Source organism: Neovison vison, chromosome 4 (assembly GCF_020171115.1).
Source record: "Neovison vison isolate M4711 chromosome 4, ASM_NN_V1, whole genome shotgun sequence".
NCBI lineage: Eukaryota > Metazoa > Chordata > Mammalia > Carnivora > Mustelidae > Neogale > Neogale vison.
The window spans coordinates 3130409-3149674 of NC_058094.1; positions in this window are offsets into that span (position 1 = coordinate 3130409).

The following is a 19266-nucleotide window of genomic DNA, read 5'->3' on the forward strand; positions in this document are numbered from 1 at the left end:
AGCGTCTTACTGGGCGCCGGGACTTCATTACATGTCCCGGATACTAGTCCTTTGCCGGATACTCGTCTTCCCTGTATTTTCTCCTGCTCTGGAGCGTGGCTGTTCATTTTCTTAAGTGGATTCTCCCTCAGAGTCTCCAGGCGCCTTCCGACGTCTGGGTTTCAGACTTTGGCCTCCAGATCTGGCAGAAAATAAATTTCCATTTTGGGGTTCTTTATGGTAGCCCCAGGACACTGGTACCACCTCCAAATGCTTCAACGTGCATCTCCTGAGAGCAGGGGCACATACTTCTATCCACACAGTATGAGCTCAGAGAATGTAGCGTCGTCACACTCAGAAAAGGCAACATCGTCTAACACATAAGCCATCGGCAACGTCCTTCATGTCGTTCTCCCCCACGTCCAAAATCCAGTCCGGAATCACGCCTCGCGCTTCCCTGTCCTATCTTTGGTGGAGATTTCTAGGAAATTTGCCAGCTCTTTGTCGAACACAGCCATTATTAGAAATTAAATTATATACACTTACAATTAAATTCTATTTTAAACGAAGATGAACTCAGAAGTCAGCACTTCCTCGTCCTCACGCGGTCGTACAGCCGTGCGCGTTCGCAGGGCGGGTCTGTCGTTTGTGTCTGGCGGAAGTTCCACAAGTCTCTTCCTGCGTCTGTTCGGTGAGGGCACGAAATTGGCCGACGGGGGAGGGGCAGTAATTCCCCCAAGGAAATGGGCAAACGCTACACCTCATAGCCTTTGCCCTGGGAACCTGTGCTAGGCCTGTGCCTGCACACCGCTGCCTTCTAATCCCCTTTGTCTGTTCTGACTGTGGCTTTGAAGAATACAGGCCAGTTTGGGACTGTGGCCACGTACGGGTTTGCCTGCTGGTCCTTCTTCCTCGGGTTCAGGGTGGCCAGCGCACTCCGTCGTGGTCCTGCGAGCCCATGCCGTGGTAGGGGTTCTGCTTACTCCTCCTCCTCCTGGCTCCGAGGGTGACGTGGCCGGTGGTGGCATTGAATGGAGCAGGAAGCTCAAGTCGCGCCCCAGCATCCTGCGCATCGGAGCGAGCTCCAGAGTAGACTGGGTGGCCCCTGGGATCTAGCTGGACAAGCTGGGTGTCTGTCCCTGAACAAGGCAGAGTGGCTTTGCAGCAAGGGGACGCCCTCCCCACCCCAGTACTGCAAGGACCTCGGGAAACTTTAAATGGACCCTGGAGTGCTGGCTTCCGGTCCTTCCCGCTTTACACGTTTTCCTGGGTGACGTGGAGCATGGCTACACGCGGGCACCTGAGCAGCTTTCTCGTGGGCGTTTCTGGAATGCCTGGTTGGCCACCGTCCCCCACAGGATGTGGCTTCATGGAGCAGTGCGGGGCACACCCACTGCCACTAGGCAGCCACACAGATGTGCCGGGACTTCCCCGGGCCCGCAGTGCAGCCGTTGTTGAAGGGCCTCCAGAGACGCGGCCGGGACACCGAGTCAAGGTCAGAGCCAAGGTGCTGGAGAAGGCCCTGCCCCTGGGGGTCCACCGAGAAGGGGTGAGCACTGTAGCTTCTCCCCAGCACGGAGCCTCCTCACTGCTGTCACCGCGGGTCCTCAGTCCCCCCACGAGAGCAGCACAGGATTTCACCGAGTTTCCGAGAAACAGGAGCGGGCCTCAGGGTGAGGGAAAGGCCTGGTTCCCAGGCGGAACCTGCAGGACGTGGAGGGGGCTTCCTGGCCCTCCGGAGGGAACCCCACTGTGTCCAGCCCTCCGCGCCCTCCTCTGTGACGCAGCCGCCTTGGGTGTGTCTTCACAAGGCCCGCGTTCATGCGCCTGTGTGCGGTGACAGGCGCCGGCCTGCGGGGCCCGGACAGCTGACGCCTCCGTGGTGCTGTGTGACAGACCGTACTGAGTGGAAGGGACTGCAGAAACCCACTGACTTTGTTCTACTGATTTCAGTGCCTGGAACAAATGTGTTCATTTGCAGAGAAAACGGGAAGAAGCACATACGGATTGTGTGACAAACGCACACTCTTCTGTCTCTGTGAAGTTTAGTTTCTTTACAGATTTTCAGGCAAACAACTTAATGTTAACCCGAGACTCAAAGCCAATTAGGAATCGTAAAAATTATAGATATAGACACGTATTTTTTTAAACTAGACTCCACCCCCAGCATGGAGCTCCGTGTGGGGCTTGAACTCACAACCCTGAGATTGTGACCTGAGTTGAAATCAAGAGGCAGACACACTAAACTGACTGAGCCCCCCAGCATCCCTAAAAATTGTATTTTAGATCGAGAAGGATAATGCCATCACTGTTGGTATTCAATGTTGTCCATAATTTTTTTTTAAAAAAAGACATTTTTCGTCAAATCGATACATCGATCACAGATAAGTCTGAAAAATCATCTGGTGTCTTACTGTTTCTGGGACGGGACAGCTTCGCTCACGTCCGTCGCCTGCTGGACTGTTCCTTTTTCAGGAGCAGAGACACCCCCCCCCCCAATTTTCTGATAGCCTCATTTTTACGGGTTGTGGCTCGCTGGATCAAAGCAGCTGAGTTGGATACAAGTTCAGTGTCGTTTCCTTCAAGAATTAACTTATCCTGGGGCTCCTGGGGGGCTCAGGGGGTTAAGCCTCTGCCTTTGGTTCAGGTCATGATCCCGGGGTCCTGGGATTGAGTCCCGCATCGGGCTCTCTGCTCAGCAGGGAGCCTGCTTCCCCCCGCCCACCTGCCTCTGCCTGTTTGTGATCTCTCTCTCTCTCTCTGTGTCAAATAAATAAATAAATCTTAAAAATAAAAGAATTAGCTTATCCTTCTGGGCCTGAGATACAAGCCGCACCTGGCCTCTGGCGGGTGGTTTGCACCCGAGTAAGGTCAGATCTCGTCGAGAGAACCATCCTGAATACCGTGGGGGGCGCTGGGCATACCTGGGCCTCATCTTGCAACGGAACCGCCGTGTAACACCCTCGGCCGTGTTCTGCGCACGGCCACGGGGTGTGGACAGCGGGTCCTTTCCTGTTCCCGTCACTTGTCAGCTCAGAGCCTCTTCGTCCTTCCGAGGAGACTGAGCTGCAGCCGGTGGGGCCGAGTCTCTCCTCAGGGAAGGAGCGCCCTGCGCCGGCCGCAAACTGGCAGCCCGTCCGGAGGGCGCGAGACCCGCCTCCCGCGCGCAGGCTGGCGGCGGCGGTTTGGGTCCTTGTGCGCCCAGGACGGCCCGACCCGAGAGCCTCCCGCGTCTCCCGCAGGTCACAGTAACCCACGTCCCCCGTAGACAAAATGCACGAGTGAGGACGTTTCGTCTGCCTGTTCTCTGCTGTTTTCATTTGCATTCGATTCTTAAATTCAGACGAGTAGGTTGGCAGCGTGTTTTCACACGGATGAGATAAGGAAACGTGCCTTTTATTTTTATTTTTCGAGAGAGAGAGAGAGAGAGCACACGCACATGCTGTAGGGATGGGGGCCGAGGGAGAGGGACTCTCCGCAGAGTCCCCAGTGAGCGTGGGGCCCCGCGTCCAGCTCGGTGTCACAGCACTAAGCCCATGACAGGAGTAAAACCAGGAGTCAGACGTTGAACCGACTGAGCCACCAGGCGCCCCGCCCCCCGGAGTTCCCCTGCACCGCCGGGTGAGCGTCACGGGACGCGGCTGTTCGCTCGGCCGCGCGCAGGTGCTGGCGCGATTCACATCTTCTCAGAAATGCCATTGTAAGGGAGATCTCTTAGGTTAGGGGCAAATGGACGAGAGCTTCCTCCCTGCCTGTGACTCAGGATTATGCGCTCCAGCTCCCTGCACACCTGGGACAATACACCACAGCCGGCCGTGCACGGGGATTCTTACACACCACAGCCGGCCGTGCACGGGGATTCTTATACACCACAGCCAGCAAGAAAATAAAAAAAAGAGGAAAGAGAGACGTAAAGCTGTCTACAGGCACATGACACGATCCTGTTTTAAAGGCATTTTCCTTTAAAACACACTTATGCACAAACACAATGTTAAGGCAACAAGCAGGGGCACCTGGCTGGCTTGGTTTGTAGAACAGGCACGCCTTGATCCCGGGGTTGTATAGTCAAGCCCCCCAAAAGGTAATAAATAAATTCAGCAAATACATAAAGTACACATAGTTTACCCAAACAGTGGCTTATTACTCAGTCATAAAAATAACCGACGTACGCCACACCCAACCCACATGACCGTTGAAAACATGATGTTGCGGAAGAAACCAGACACAAAAGCCCACATAACATACACCTCCGTGATGCTGTGATTTCTTTTTTTTTTTTTTTTAAGATTTTATTTATTTATTTGACAGACAGATCACAAGTAGGCAGAGAGACAGGCAGAGAGAGAGGAGGAAGCAGGCTCCCTGCAGAGCAGAGAGCCTGATGCAGGGCTGGATCCCAGGACCCTGAGACCAGGACCTGAGCTGAAGACAGAGGCTTCAACCCCCTGAGCCACCCCGGTGCCCGATGCTGTGATTTCTAACAACATGTTTGGTCTTCACTGCATTCCTGGCACGGAGATCTGAACACCCTTGGGATTTCCCAGGTGCACAGAGAGGCAAACGTGTCTTTTGTACCCTTTCAACCACACTTGACTTTATGCTAATGAGGTGACTTTTGGAAAGCCCCTAAGAAGGTGGGGGCTGGTTGTCGGGGGACCAACAACGTGACTAGGGGGTTGGGACTGTCATCGATCATGTCCACACAGTGATGCCTCTATAAAAATCCCAAGGGAAGGGGTCAGAGAGCTTCTGGGTTGGAGGTGCCGAGGACATGTAGGCGCTGTGCCCCGTCCGACATAGCCTGCCCCGGGCATCTCTTCCTTCCAGATGTTCCCGAGTAATTTCCTTTGTAATAAGCCAGTAAGTACAATGTTTTCCTGAGCTCTTCGAGCTGCGCCGACAAATGAATAGAAGGCAGGGGCGGACTGTCCTGCGGCGGGAGGGTCGAGGGCATGGCTGCCGGCATGGCGGGCACCCGGGGCGTGTGGGGGGCATCCTGGGCACTGAGCCCTTCACCTGTGCCATCGGATGCGGTCTCCAGGGAGATGGTGTCAGAACCGTTGAACTGCAGGACACCGAGTTGCTCTCACCATTGCCTGGGAGGGAGGGGGAGCCCCACGCGTTTGGTGTCTCTTAGAGTGAACTATTCTGAGTGCTGTAAATGGTGTAAAGGAAAAGAGAAGTTATGTCCTTTACATTCTATTTAAGGGGAAGGTCCAGAATAAGCAAAGCCATAGAAACAGCAGGTCAGAGGTCACCAGGGCTGGGGAGGGGGCGGGGGTGACCTCTTAATGGGTATGGGGCTTCCACTTGGGGGATGAAAATGTCCTGGGGTAGGTGATGATGATGGTTGTGTGACATCGTGAATGTTCCAAATGCCACCGAACTGGACACTTTAAAATGGTTAAAATGGTAAAATTTTGTGTCGTGTATTATACCACAATAAAAAACATAATAACATTTTTAAAATTGAAAACATTACTTTTCCAGTTCCTTAGAAATCCCTTCCTGGGCATTTGCACATTTTTTTTTACCCCGAGTCCCACAGCGTGCCCCGCAGACTATTCGGCGGCCTGCTTAGTGACCTCGGACTTTGCACCTCGCCCGGCTTCCTCTCTCTAGGCACAAATCCACGCTCCATTTTCTCCGATGCGCCCCAGAGAATGCTCTCTGTGAGTTTGCAAGCCGGGAGCTGGTCGGAGACACGCAGTCCACCAGCGTCTGTGAGGAGGCCTCGATGCGGGGCTGCGGGAGCCGAGTGCGCACGTGGACAGGACCCAGGTCCCCACAGGTCCCAGCTGCACAGCACAGCTGCGGTCTGGCCTCCGTGGCCTCTCCCCTCCTCCTAGACCCAGTCAGAAAATTGCCCCCCAGTTCCCGACAGCACCCCCGCCCTCAACCACCCCCACCCCTGTCGTCCTTTCAACTACGGAACATCGGGGCCTCCGGAGACACGGGTCACCCAGCTCTCGCGATGAGAAGCCCCGCAGTAAGGATTTGCAGGCTGAGCGTGTGTTTTCTTTAAAGCAGCCTTTCGGGGCGCCTGGGGGGCTCAGTGGGTTAAGCCTCTGCCTTCGGCTCAGGTCATGATCTCAGGGTCCTGGGATCGAGCCCCGCGTCGGGCTCTCTGCTCAGCGGGGAGCCTGCCTTCCCCCTCTCTCTGCCTGCCTCACTGCCTACTTGTGATTTCTGTCTGTCAAATAAATTAAAAAAAAAAATTAAAGCAGACTTTCAGGAACGTAACAACCATTCTTAGCTCGTTGGCCAATAGAGTGTTGATCTTTTAAAATTACACTCAGACCATGTGATGTTCTTGTCGGTAATCGTCCAAGGCTTCCAGCACACTTGGAATAAAACATTAAAATTCACGCTCCTCCCCAGGGCTTGGCACAGCCTGGGATTGCCAGCTCCCTACTCACATCTCTCTGTCACCCCGACCTTGACCACATGGGCCTGGAACATCCGGCTCGGACGGACCTGCCGGCCTTGGCTCTCACAGCCCGCTTGGCCGCTCTCAGCAGGAATGTGACCACCGTGATCGATTCTAGAACACCCCATTGCTTCCCAACACATGCCCACACCCCGAACAGTCACCGCCAGCAACTAGCCCCTCGCAATCACGAATCGACTTTCCACGCCACAGATTTGCGTCTTCTGGGTCTCTCACGTAAGGGGACTCGCACGCGTGGGGTCCCGCGCACCCGGCTTGCTTACTCAGCGTCGTGTTTCCAAATCCGTCCACACCGTAACACAGACCAGTGCTGCTTTCCTTTCTATCGCCGAACGGCGGTCCTTGGCATGGATAGACCCATCTCGTCAGCTGGCGGGCGCTTGAGTTGTTTCTACGTGCTTGTTTGTGCCGAATGAACCCTGCCGCTGTGAGCGTCCGCCTGCGAGATTGTGTGCGGACTCCCAGTTTCATTCGCCTGCGGTATCTGCCAGCAGGGGGATTTCTAGGTCATAGGACAGCTCTATATTGAACCATTTGAGAACGTGCCGGACACTGTCCCAGGCTCGAGGGCTCCGGCCCCCCGTCTCCCCCGGGCCCCGTCAGTGCTGCTGAGTCTCCTTGCTTTCCTCACGACCATCGCAGTGGTGACCACGCGCTGTTCCACTGTGGTTTCCATTTGGAATTCTCGGTGCCTAATGGCGTTGAGCGTCTTTCCACGTGCTGACTGGCTGTTCGCGGGTCTGGTTCAGAGAAATGCCTGCCTGGTTCCTTTCTCCACGCGGTCCCAGGCCCACATGTCTCCTGCTCGGAAGACCTTCCCGCTCCCGGAAGGTCCTACACCCCCCCCCCACTCTCTGGACGGCCCACACTTGTCCCTGTACCTCGTGGCTCCTGTGTCCTTGATGAGTGTCTGACATTTCCACCAGGTTCGGGAGCAGAAACTTCTTAAATAAGAGAGTAAATGAATTCATTACAATAATTACTTAAATCAGGATGTATAACTTCGTACACGAGTTTCTTCTGAGTCTGGCTGGATCCTTGGATTCTTAATTTTCTATCCCTAAAGAGATGAAACCACATGCTTCCGTTCGGCTTCTTAAATGAGCTGAGCTCCAGGATGCCTGGGTGGCTCAGTGGGTTAAGCCTCTGCCTTCAGCTCAGGTCATGATCCCAGGGTCCTGGGATCAAGCCCCGCATCAGGCTCTCTGCTCAGCGGGGAGCCTGCTTCCTCCTCTCTCTCTCTGCCTGCCTCTCTGCCTGCTTGTGATCTCTGCCTTTCAAATAAATAAATAAAGTCTTAAAAATAAAAAAATAAACATGAGCTGAGTTCCATAGCATAGAAGCAAAAAAACAATTTTCTTTTTTCTCCGACCGGTACTCCAAATGCAGTCTCTGATCAAATTCATCGTCCCGCACGGGGAAAACCCCGCTCTCTGCGTGTCCGATTAACTCCGCGTGTGTCCCCAAACGGGTACCGGGTGCCAAGCATTTTTCTGGGGCTCCAGGAGTGAGCAGAGTCGGTAAGTAGGCGACCAGTCAGCGGCCCCCATGCTTCGACATTGAAAAGTCCAGTGCGGACAGAGAACGGCCTGACTCCAGGTCGTTCCAGCTGTGAATCCAAATCCAGACTCTTCACCGATTTGAAACATTTCTCTTCCCTCAGTCAGGCTGGACACGGATGCGGGGGTGGGAGCTGGCTAGGCATTTGGAAGCTGAGTAATATCCCCAAAGCAATGGGAGAATAAGTAAACAGAAAAATCAATGTTTTTTGACCTTAAAGGACCAGAAAAAAAAAGAGTTGGGACTTGGCATCACCATAAAATGTTCCACAGGGAAAAGCTCGAAAGAAACACAATAGAACAAACCAAACATGGTAACACTTAGATGCTGTTGTCCTCAGATCTGGCCTGTGCACTTCTGGGTGAGTTTCCAATAAAAGGGGGGGCCTGCAAGAATTCCCTAGTTTTCTGTGATTCATTCAGGTTTGCAGCGAGTTCCGGGTTTCTCAGGATCCGTTCACTGCCCACCACTGAGCAGCAAACTAGCCAGTGTCTTCGAGAAAAGCCGGGAAGCAGAGGGGACCCTTCTTAAGGGCTGTACCCCGTGGAGAGGCAGGGGGTTGGCAGAGGTCCTGACTGGGGGGCATCCCTTTGCCCCAGCATGTGCCCCCAACCCACGGCCGTGCCCTTGGCCTTGCTGGACGGGAAGGCCAGAGAGCTGGAGTCTGGGCATGTGATGGGGTGAGGGACCAGCCATAGCTCCGTCACCATAGAAACCTGGAGACCAAGCATAGGTCTGGGATCCTGGGGTGAAAGGGCCTCGACATGTCCGGGACCGAAAAGACGCTAAGTTCCCCTGAGCCAGACACAGAAGACCACGTGGCCTGTGACTCCCCGAAGGGGCAGATCCATGGGGATGGACGGACAGCAGAGTGGCAGTTGTCGGGGCTGGGGGGGGGGAGGTGACTACGAATGGCCGTGGGGTTCTGTGGGGGCGATAGGAAGAGTCTGGGACTAGATCGAGGCAGCAGACACCATCCAATGGACTTAAGGCCGCTGAGCCAGGCCTCAGAACCCTCACCTTCGTGCCACGGGTATCGGTGTGTGTCGTGTGTTAGGTGTCTTGCTATGTGTGTGTTTTACCTCAGTAAAAAAAGGAGATAGGGGCGCCTGGGTGGCTCAGTGGGTTAAAGCCGCTGCCTTCGGCTCAGGTCATGATCTCAGGGTCCTGGGATCGAGCCCCACATCGGGCTCTCTGCTCCGCGGAGCCTGCTTCCTCCTCTCTCTCTCTACCTACTTGTGATCTCTGTCTGTCAAATAAATAAATAAAATCTAAAAAAAAAAGGAGACAAAGTTGGGATCAGTGCTAATGATTTTTGGAGCCCGTAATCGTTCGTTAGAGAACCGGTTGGAGTCAGCAGCCCAGACGGTGCCCAGAGTCCATCCCCAGACCGTGGAGGAGCTTCGTGGCGGAGCTGTCCCCTCTCGTCGTCTGGATGATGCTGTAGGCAGAAACGCGCCTGTTAGCCCTCCAGAGCTGGCCCATCATCTCCCAGCCAGGGAATTACCGATCAGGCCCAAGTGGCCTTTCTATACCTCGTCTGAAAGCCATCAGTCATGTTCCCTTCCAGCACAATATTAAATCTAAAGTCGGCCTCTGTCACGTGTGGCTCCCGTGTACCTGACACCATCTCAAGGTCACCAGCGGGTGTCGTGGAGCCATGGACAGCACCGGTCTCTGAGCTGGAAAGGCCCCCCCCGGTACCCCAACTCGCCAGGCAGCTCGGAGGGCTCAGAACGACCCGTTTCTGGAGGCTCCACTTTCACTGATGCTTCTCTGTAAGGGACCCTCGGTGACCCCAAGTCCCCGTGGGTGCCAGGGCCCAAGCTCAGGGGAGTGACTACAGCCAGGCCGGGCCCGGGAGCCCTCTGGGGTCCAGACTCCAGGTGTTGGTTCTCTGGACCCTCTGAATTCAGGGACATGTGACCTGCATTGTGTCCCGTGTGCAAATGCGCCAAGGGACAGAGTGGCCTTGAGGGAGAAGCTCATGAGCACAAAGACACTGACCGCAAAGAGTGACCGCCCACGTGCCTTTTCAAAGGGATGGAAGCAGTCCTCGGTCTCGGGACTCAGCCTGGCCTCCATGGCCTTAGGTGAGAAGAGAAGACCCTTCCCACTGCCGAACACAGACGCGAACTCTGGTGGTTTCTGTGCAGTCCAACGGCGGTGGGTGCTCTCTGGGACGGTCGCATTGCTCAGGATGTGGCCAAGAACGCGGGCGGGCGGTTATCATGGGGTTGTGAAAACCCACTTGGTTCAATCCTCTCAAGAAATGCTCTAATTTGGGTTGATCAAGCCTCATCTTGTTTCCTCTTATCGAACATTTGGTATTTCCCCCCCAAGAGCAAAAGTTAAATAGGGCAGGTGAGCTGCAGGGGAGCCGTGGTTAAGCTGTGTATCCTCCCCTTCCTCCGAATTCGTAAGGAAAATCCAAAAATGACTGGAATTATTTCCCTCTCTCTCTCTGCCTGCTTCTCTGCCTACTTGTGATCTCTGTCAAATAAATAAATAAAATCTTAAAAAAAAACACACAACACTTCATTGTCAAAGGTATAAAGGCAGGGACGTCCCCTGGACCCCTCTGGGTGTGTTGGGTGGAAGTGAGCTCCTCTCCGGGAAGACCTAGATCGCCGTGGCTACTGGCTCCCTACGCCCCGTCTCGACGTGGCTAGCTGGCTAGCGGGAGTCCGTCTAATTTTATTCTTTTATGTTTGCAGTTACATATACAGATTTGAGAACCAGTTTGTCAGTTTCCATTTTTTAAAAAAGCCCCTCGGCGTTTTCAATCAGTCACGTTTGCTGGTAACAACACCAAGGGATTTCACTGCACACGTGTCCCCCGACCCCCCACCGCTGCCCTTGGCGGGAGGCTCCCTGCTCACCTGGAACCAGGCCCAGCGGGCACAGTTCCTCTGGGTGACGCGGGTGCACTGCGGGGAGAGGCCACGCCTGCAACCGAACCACATAACCACAAAACCACGCCAAAGCCTCCCGGGCGGCTCTGCTAACATCCTAAGCAAGTCACACGGTTGAGCCGGCATCCAGGGAGTGAGAGATGACTGCTCCCGGGGGAGGGGCAGGAGCGACGACTTGGACAGGCAGGTAGCGGGCCACACCGTTGCTGCAGACACACAGACCTGACTGGGGCCATGGAAGTTCCTTCTGAAAGCCGGGGGATTCCCAGAGCGGGGCTTTCTTCACCCCGAAGGCGGAGCTCGTTAGGCGTCAGCTGTAGATCACACGATTGTTGGCAGATCACGGCGCTGTGCTGGGTGCACAGCTGGGAGGGGGCTCAGAGAACCCCACGGCCACAGCTGGATTCCCATCGACCATTCGCATGAGTGCAGCGCTCAGCCCCGACAGCTTCAGAAATGGGAAGTGAGGCCAGAAGGGTCTCAACTCAGTAAGGAGTCATTCCCGGACCCGTGAAGTCAGAGACAAAGGAAGCCCCATCCTTTTCTTTGCAAGATGCGTTTCCAACAGAATTGTATTTTTCGTGGCTAATAATGGGTATCCCAAGTCTGTAATGCAGTTGAGTTTTGAATAATTGTGAACCGTAATTGTAATGAGAAATAAATACAGAATTTTTCTAACACTTAAAGTCTTATGGGACGGGCGCCCGGGTGGCTCAGTGGAGTAAGCCACTGCCTTCGGTTCAGGTCATGATCTCGGGGTCCTGGGATCAGGTGCCACATCAGACTCTGCTCAGCGGGGAGCCTGCTACCCCTTCTCTCTCTGCCTGCCTCTCTGCCTGCTTGTGATCTCTGTCTGTCAAATGAGTAAATAAAATCTTTAAAAAAAAAAAAAAAGGAAGCCCTACAGGAAATAAAGCAAACTTCCATGTATAGACACATTTTTGTTGTAGAGAAGACTGTAGAACGATCAGTAAGATTTTCAAATGTGAAAGTGGTACCTTAGAGCGACTCTCTGTGCAAGAATTAGAATGGAAATAGGCGTGCTAGGAATAACAGATCAAGTAGCTAAATGTTGAAAGAGATTGATCAGGTGCTGTTTTTTTAAGGGACCATGTTGGATCAAATCAATGCATTTTTATCCCATCTGGTTACATTTTAAGAAGTGATATGACAGTTTTATTTTTCACTGTCAATATTTACAATATGCCAGAAACTGTATTCTTTGTAACTATTTAAACTTAGGAAATATTTTAGGTGTCAACTTAATGTGTGAGGGGGATACAAAATATTTAAAATTATTTTAGGGAGTCTGTGAGCCCAACTGGAGATTATTGGCATCGGTTGTGCCAGTGGGCCTTATAGTCAGAAGAAACTAAGACACCAGCTGCAGACCCTGCCTGGGGCAGTTGCGCCGCTCCTGTCGGCAGGGGCTGCTGTGAGGTTCAGGTCACGCTGCCTGGGTTCAAAGCCGTGTGGTCCCTCGGCCTCGGGTCCACGTCTGCTGTACATGGGACGCGCCCAGAGGATTGAGGGAACAGGTCCATGCACGGTGCCGGGGTCGGGGTTTGGGCCAGGAGGAGCGCACTGAGCTAGCATTTATTATCTTGATGCAAATCCTTTCCAAGAAGGGGGTGCGCACCTCCGTGGGGTTGAAGAAAGTTGTTCCTCTTGTGGAGCCGCACCACGTTCTGCTTTTCCAAGAAACACAGAACGAGACTCCTCCCTCGGCCAGGTGAGAGCCGCAGGAAGGTCTGAAGCAGCATTTCCCCACCCCGCCCCCGAGCCAGCCCCGCTGTCCTCTGCTGTGACCTCGAGGTCTCTAGCTGTGTCCCAGTTCTGGTCGTCCTCCTCCTCGTGGGGCCGTGCGGAGACAAGGTTTTGAAACAGAAGACTTCGGTGAGTCAGGGGCCGGCACTTACAGAGAACCCGCAGCAGGGGTGAGCCCTGTGTCCCCTCACTCCTGACCACATCCGGCTCTTGCGGTCCCAGCGAGGACACCGTGCTAATCCTAGCATGTGTGGAGGACGCGGGACCAGTCCCAGGGCTGTGTGACTGTACCCCCTGCCTCCTCAGAGAAAGGAGGCCATCTGGCTTCCCCGAGATAACCGGTGGGGGACAGAAACCCAACGCTCCGTAAATGCTCGCTACTCTGCCTGCCTTCGTCAACGTCCCACACGTGGCGTATTCAGAGTGAGGTGACGTTCCAGAGGGGGCCCAGCCCAGAGCAGCTCGTGGTTGTGGGGCTCCCTCCAGAGTAAAAAGCACTTGGTTCTTCTTTCCTAAGAGTGACTTGGCTGTTTTGCCCTTTGCATGTCCGCCTAAACCGTCACACAAGCTTGTCCGGTCCCCCATCGCTGCCCCCTTCCCTCCCACGGCAGCAGCGACAAAAAGCCAGTTGGAATCGAATTGATTCTAGAGGCAGGACTCAATTTGGCCAATGCAAGCGGCGTCTTTATGTTAAGGAGTCCAAATTCAGGGACGCGCTATCTTTACCCATTTATTTAGGTCTTCTTAAGTTCCTCAGTAATGCTTGGGGCACTGGGGGGCTCAGTCAGTTGAGCGTCTGACTCTTGGTTTCAGCCCAGGTCATGAGCTCAGGGTTGTGAGATGGAGCCCTGCATCGGGCTCTGTGCTCAGTGGGGAGTCTGCTTGGGATTCTGCCCCGCTCCCTTTGTTCTTCCCACTAATGTTTTCTCTCTCTCTCAGTCTCAAATAAATACATCTTTTAAAATATTGCTCAGTAATGTTTTTTAGATTTCTGTGTAAATGTTTTACACATTTTTTAAACATACCCCTAATTTTTTATGTTCCTTTTTTAAAAAGGTTTAAATTTAACTTTTAATTGGATGCCTGGGTGACTCAGTTGGTTAGGCGACTGCCTTCAGGTCAGGTCATGATCCTGGGGTCCTGGGATCGAGTCCCACATCAGGCTCTCCCTGCTCTTCAGGGAGCCTGCTTCTCCCTCTCCCTCTGCCTGCCACTCCCCTGCTTGTGCTCTCTCTCTGTCAAATAAATAAAAAAAAAAATCCTAAAAAATAAATGACTAAATTTAGCTTTTAATTGTCACCAATACATAGAATTATGGTTAATTTTAAAATATTGATCTTACAGCCAAAACCCTTGCTAAATGATGTTGTATCTGTAGCTTATTTCAAAGGACATCATAGGAGGTGTTGAGAGCAACATCATAAAGGAATCATTGTGGAGAGGTGATACTTACATCGTTATGTGTTTTATGCCTTTGATGGCATAATGTTTACTAAGTGGTCTCTCCCTTTATGAACAATAACTTCCGTCGATCTCTTTGACTGCAGGAAAGGCTACAGGTTGTGTATACCACATCAGTAGTCGCTCCCTGGAACTTGGGAGAATATGTTTGTTTTTTCTTTTTTCCTTGGGAGAATATGAATTAGGATGAGTTTGCAGCTCTTGGCCTTGAAGTGTAGCAAGTCTTGCAGGCACTTGGCAGGGGCTCTGAAGGCAATGCTCACGCCATGCTCCAAAAATTGGGGCTGTGCCAGCTTTGGACGAGGGACGCACGGGCAGCCACACTTCACAGGTGAGATCCACGGGCCATCAGAGAACTGGGGCCCAAGTTAAACCGAAGGGAATCGAGGAAGTGTGCCCACTTGAGAGGTGGGGGTAAACACTAAGGAAAAACCCAGCGGCTGGAGAGGGCACAGTTCATAGAACCAGGAAAGATCATTCCTTGTCTGGAGCAGGAGAAGGGGTAGACACTATTCAGACACAGGGCAAGGGGAGGGCGGGCAGACCCTCAGCCCTGGGGAGGTGAAAGAGGTTGCTGTCACCATGTCACCATGTGGTCCCCTTCTGGCTGCTCCCCTCCGGGCTCTGTGGCAGTGGGCGGAGATCTGGGCGGAGACCGGCGGTCCGGTTGGCTCCAGGTCCACCACCAACCCTTTCTGCCGCTCAGCAAGCCCATGGACAGAGGAGGAGGCTCTGTCTTTGGGGCTGATTCTCTGTTACCCCACTAGTCAGTAGCAGCCGTAGGAGAACCACCCAGACGAAGCAGCCGCCCGGCACTGCGGGCCGCTCCGTGGAAAGACGGAATGTTCCCTGAGCCACCCAGCCAGCCGGCTGCTAACTTCTGTTCTTTTCCAGCTTTCTACCTTTCGGACGCGCCTGCGCCCACTGTCTGTGGCTAATCCCAGGAGACGTCCCAAGTGTAAATTTGAATGTTGCAATGTCGGATGAAGGAAACAAACAAGGTGGGGCCTTCCCGGCGCTTGTCTGTTACTGGTATTTCTTCGGACAGCTCCCCATGGCGGGGATCAGGCCGTCTATGCTAGCAGGGAGGGGAACAGGAAACGTGGGACATGCAGGACCACCTTCAGAAGGAGAAGCGACCACCTTCAGGGGTGAACTTCAAGGCGAAAATTCTCCATCCCACAGCTTCTGGGGGAAGTGACTTTAGTTACGGGGGTGGGATTGTGTTCTTACTCTCTGGAATACGGTTTCACGTGTCCTGCGCACCTGCTGTCGGGTTTGAGCCCGGGAGCTGGCTTCCCCCATGAAGGGGAGAGACGTTTCTTGCAAGGTGTGACATAAATCTAATAATTCTGTCTTGCTGTGTGTGGTGTGGCGGGGGAGGGAGGATGCTGTTAGCACACTGGAGAGGTTTTTATTTTTATTTTTTTTAAATTAACCTGTTTACTTTGAGATCATTGTAGACTTACAATTACATAGAAATAGTACGGAGAGATCTCAGGTACCCTATACCCAGTCTCCCCAACGATAATATCTTGCAAAGCTATAGAACAATATTACAACCAGGGTAGTAACATCGATAGAGTCAAGATACGAAGTTCTCGACCACGGTGAGGACCTGCACAGCCATGGCCTCTTCCTTCCCTCCTCCCCTTTCTCGCTCCTCCAAACCACTGATCTGTTCTCCACTTCTAATTAATTTTGTCATCTCGAGGACGGCATGTAAACAGAATCATGTAATAGGTAACCTTTTGGAATGGGCTTTTTCCCATTCTGCACACTTGAGACTCATGCTAGTGGCTGTATTCTGTTTGACTGGTGATGAATGTTCCCTGTGTGGACGGGCCACAGATTAACTACTCACCAGTTAAGGACTTTTAGGTTGTTTCTATGTTTTGGTTAGACAAATAAAACCGCTAGAAACATTCATGCACACGTTTATTGTAAACATAAAATGCCATTTCTCTGGGAGAAATACCCAGGAGCATGATTGTCCAGATGAACGGTGGTTGGATGTTTAGTTTTTGAAGAAACTCTTTTCCCTGGGGATTGTACCACAGGGCATTTGCATGGCAAAGCAGGAGCGATCCAGTTTCTCTGTAGGCTCCTCGGCTTGCTGGTTGTCACCATTTCATGTCAGCCCCTCTGATGGGTTGTACTGATGTCGTCCTTTGTTTCGGGTTTGCAGCTCTCTGACAGGGGACAGTGGTGGCCCGTTTGCTGTTAGAATCCCCTCTTCACGGCGTGCCTCTCCCTGTCTTGTCCACGCTCAGAATGGGTTGTTCGCTTTTTTCTTTTTAAGATTTTAAAAATGTATTTGTTTTGGGGGGGAGGGGCAGAGGCAGAGGGAAAGAATCTCAAGCAGACTCCCGCTGAGCAGTGAGCCCGAGGTGGGGCCTGAGGTGGGGCTCCATCCCACCCCCCCAAGATCACGGCCTGAGCCGAAACCCGAGAGCTGGTTTCAGCGGACTATGCTATGCAGGCGCCCCGATTGTTTGCTTTTTTACTGTTGAATTTTGAGAATTTTTAAATATAGTATAGAGTCTAGTTTTTTGTAGATATTCAGGGTACAAACATTTTCTCCCGCTCTGAGCTGGTCTGGTCCTCTGACCCTTTTAATGGATCTGTTCACAGAACAAAAGCTTTAATTTTGGTGAAGTCCAGGCATGTTTTCCCCTTCGTGGATTGTGCCTCTGGTGTCCAGTCTAGGAATTATTTGTCTAGCCTTTGATTTCCCCCCAATTTTCTTTTTTTAAGTTTTATGTTTACATTTTTTATGTTTACATTAAAAAAAAATTAATGTTTGCATTTAAATCCATCCTCCATTTTAAGTTAATTTTTCAGTGTCTGCGTGTTAGCTGCATCTAGGTTGCCTTGCCTTATCAGATAACAGAAGAAGGAGCGGGTCAGAGAGCAGCTGCGTCTCCTGGGCTTACACAAGCCGCTGCCCCGCTCACACTCACATATTCCCAGTCAGGATGACCTCTGCGGCACAGCTGTGTCAGTGGCCCCGGCTGCCTGTGTGTTCAGGGTTCTTGACTCAGCCTCTGTGCGGTGCATAAAATGACAAAGTGATGTATGTATGCAAACTAAGTGGTTTCCGTGTCCTGTTCATGTCGGGCTCAGATGCGGAAATTGCTTAGATGTGAATTTTGTTCCTACTATGATAGAAGTACTTGTAAACTCATAAGCACACTCTTGAGGTTTTTTTTTTTTTTAAGATTTTATTTATTTGACAGACAGAGATCACAAGTAGGCAGAGAGGCAGGCAGAGAGAGAGGAGGAAGCAGGCTCCCCGCTGAGCAGAGAGCCTGATGCGGGACTCGATCCCAGGACCCTGAGATCATGACCTGAGCCGAAGGCAGAGGCTTTAACCCACTGAGCCACCCAGGCCCCCCCACTCTTGAGTTCTTAATGCAGAAAAACAGCCAATCGTTTTGTCCAAAGAAACTTAGAAGGGTACAGCTGGAAGGGATCATGGGATCAGCGCTATCAGTGTTTCCCAAAGTGTGCTCCATGGAACACAGAGGTACCCTGTGACAAAAGAGTTCTAGGGCCCAGTGGATGTGGGGCTACATACCTCTGTTCCTCTCCCTCTGCTTCATAGGATCATGGTCCTTAACATGTTGTTAAAGGTTTTGAGAGGGCTTGTCATCGATGACTATGTTCAGTGCTAACTCAGTGCTTCCCATTTATTTGCCCCTGACCCTGCTTTACGCCCCCCTCACAGGACATGCTTTTTCCGGTGTCTGCATTTTAGAGTTGGAGAAATGAAGGGCCCCCAATGTTGAGGGCTTCCTGGGCCCCACACCCACGGGAGCTCCAGGGTCTGCTTTCCGCTCACCTCCTCTGCCTCTCCTGCAGCCACCTGCTGAGCCGCGTCCCTGGCCCTGGCACGACCAGCACAGGGAGCCGCAGACACCAAGCAGTGAATTGTACTGGCTAAAAGGTGGGGCACCGGAAGACTCCTGAGTCAGCCCTACATGGCCAATGCCAAGTGCTGGATGAAACCTGGAGGAGCAGGGCAGCAGTGGTGGCGGTGGTGGGGGTGTCCTAGAGACATTTCATAGCAAGAGTTGGGGGGACTCAGTGAAATGTGTAACGTGTTCACGGATGGCGGGAGAGGAAGGCAGCGGGGCGTGGGGATGGACCCGCTGGCCCTCCCGGGGAGCCCAGGACGGAGGGCAGGCTGGGAGGAGGGAGGAGAGATGCGCTTGGTTTGGGGTTCTAGGCCCCGAGCCCCTGGGGGACCGGGCGCCGCGGAAAGGGGCGGGAGGAGGGGGAGGATACCTGAGCCCCGGGCAGCTGCGGGAAGAGAGCGGCGGAGGCGCGCACAGTCTCGGCGGCCCGGTCGGGGAGCCCCAGCCCGGAGACGCCCCCGCCCCGCGCCGGCAGGGGGCGCACGTGCGGCCCCCGCCGCGTCGCGCCACAGTGAAGCGTCTTGGAGACATTATGTAGCCTGACCTTCTGCCCCGCAGCCCTCGCAACAAAGTTACTCCAGGCGCGCGCGCTGCGAGGGGAGGCAGGCGGGGCTGCGGGGACGCGCGGCTCCGGGGCGGGGACGAGGCTGGGGATGACAGCCGCCACCGGCAGGGAGGCACCGGCTGGGGGACGGCGGGCGGGAGACAGCTGGGGGTGTGAGGGAGGAGAGGCGGACACAGCGGGCACTGGGGGACGCGCGTTCACCAGCTGGAGAGAGAGAACGCGGGGGGAGAACGAGCGAGCGCGGAGGCAGAGGGAGGCCAGGCTCCCCGCTGAGCAGGGAGCTCCACGCCGGCTGGATCCCGGCACCTCCGGTTCACGACCCGAGCTGAAGCCAGGCGCTTCCCCCACTGAGCGCCCCCCAGGCGCCCCTCATGGGTATTACTTTCAACATGTTTTATTGTGAAATACACAGAGGGTACCAAAAAACACATAAAAATAAATGTGCAGCTTGAGACTTGCAAGTGAGCAGCAGGCTTACTGGAAGAACCCTTTCCCGGTGTCAAAAGCCCCACAGCCCCTCCGTGGTCACAGCACCCCCCCACCCCCGCAGTACCCACCATGTGCACTCCTGGTGACCACCCTCTGGCTTACCTTACCCTTTTTACACATTATGCATCCCTAAACAATATAGTTTCATTTTGCCTGTTT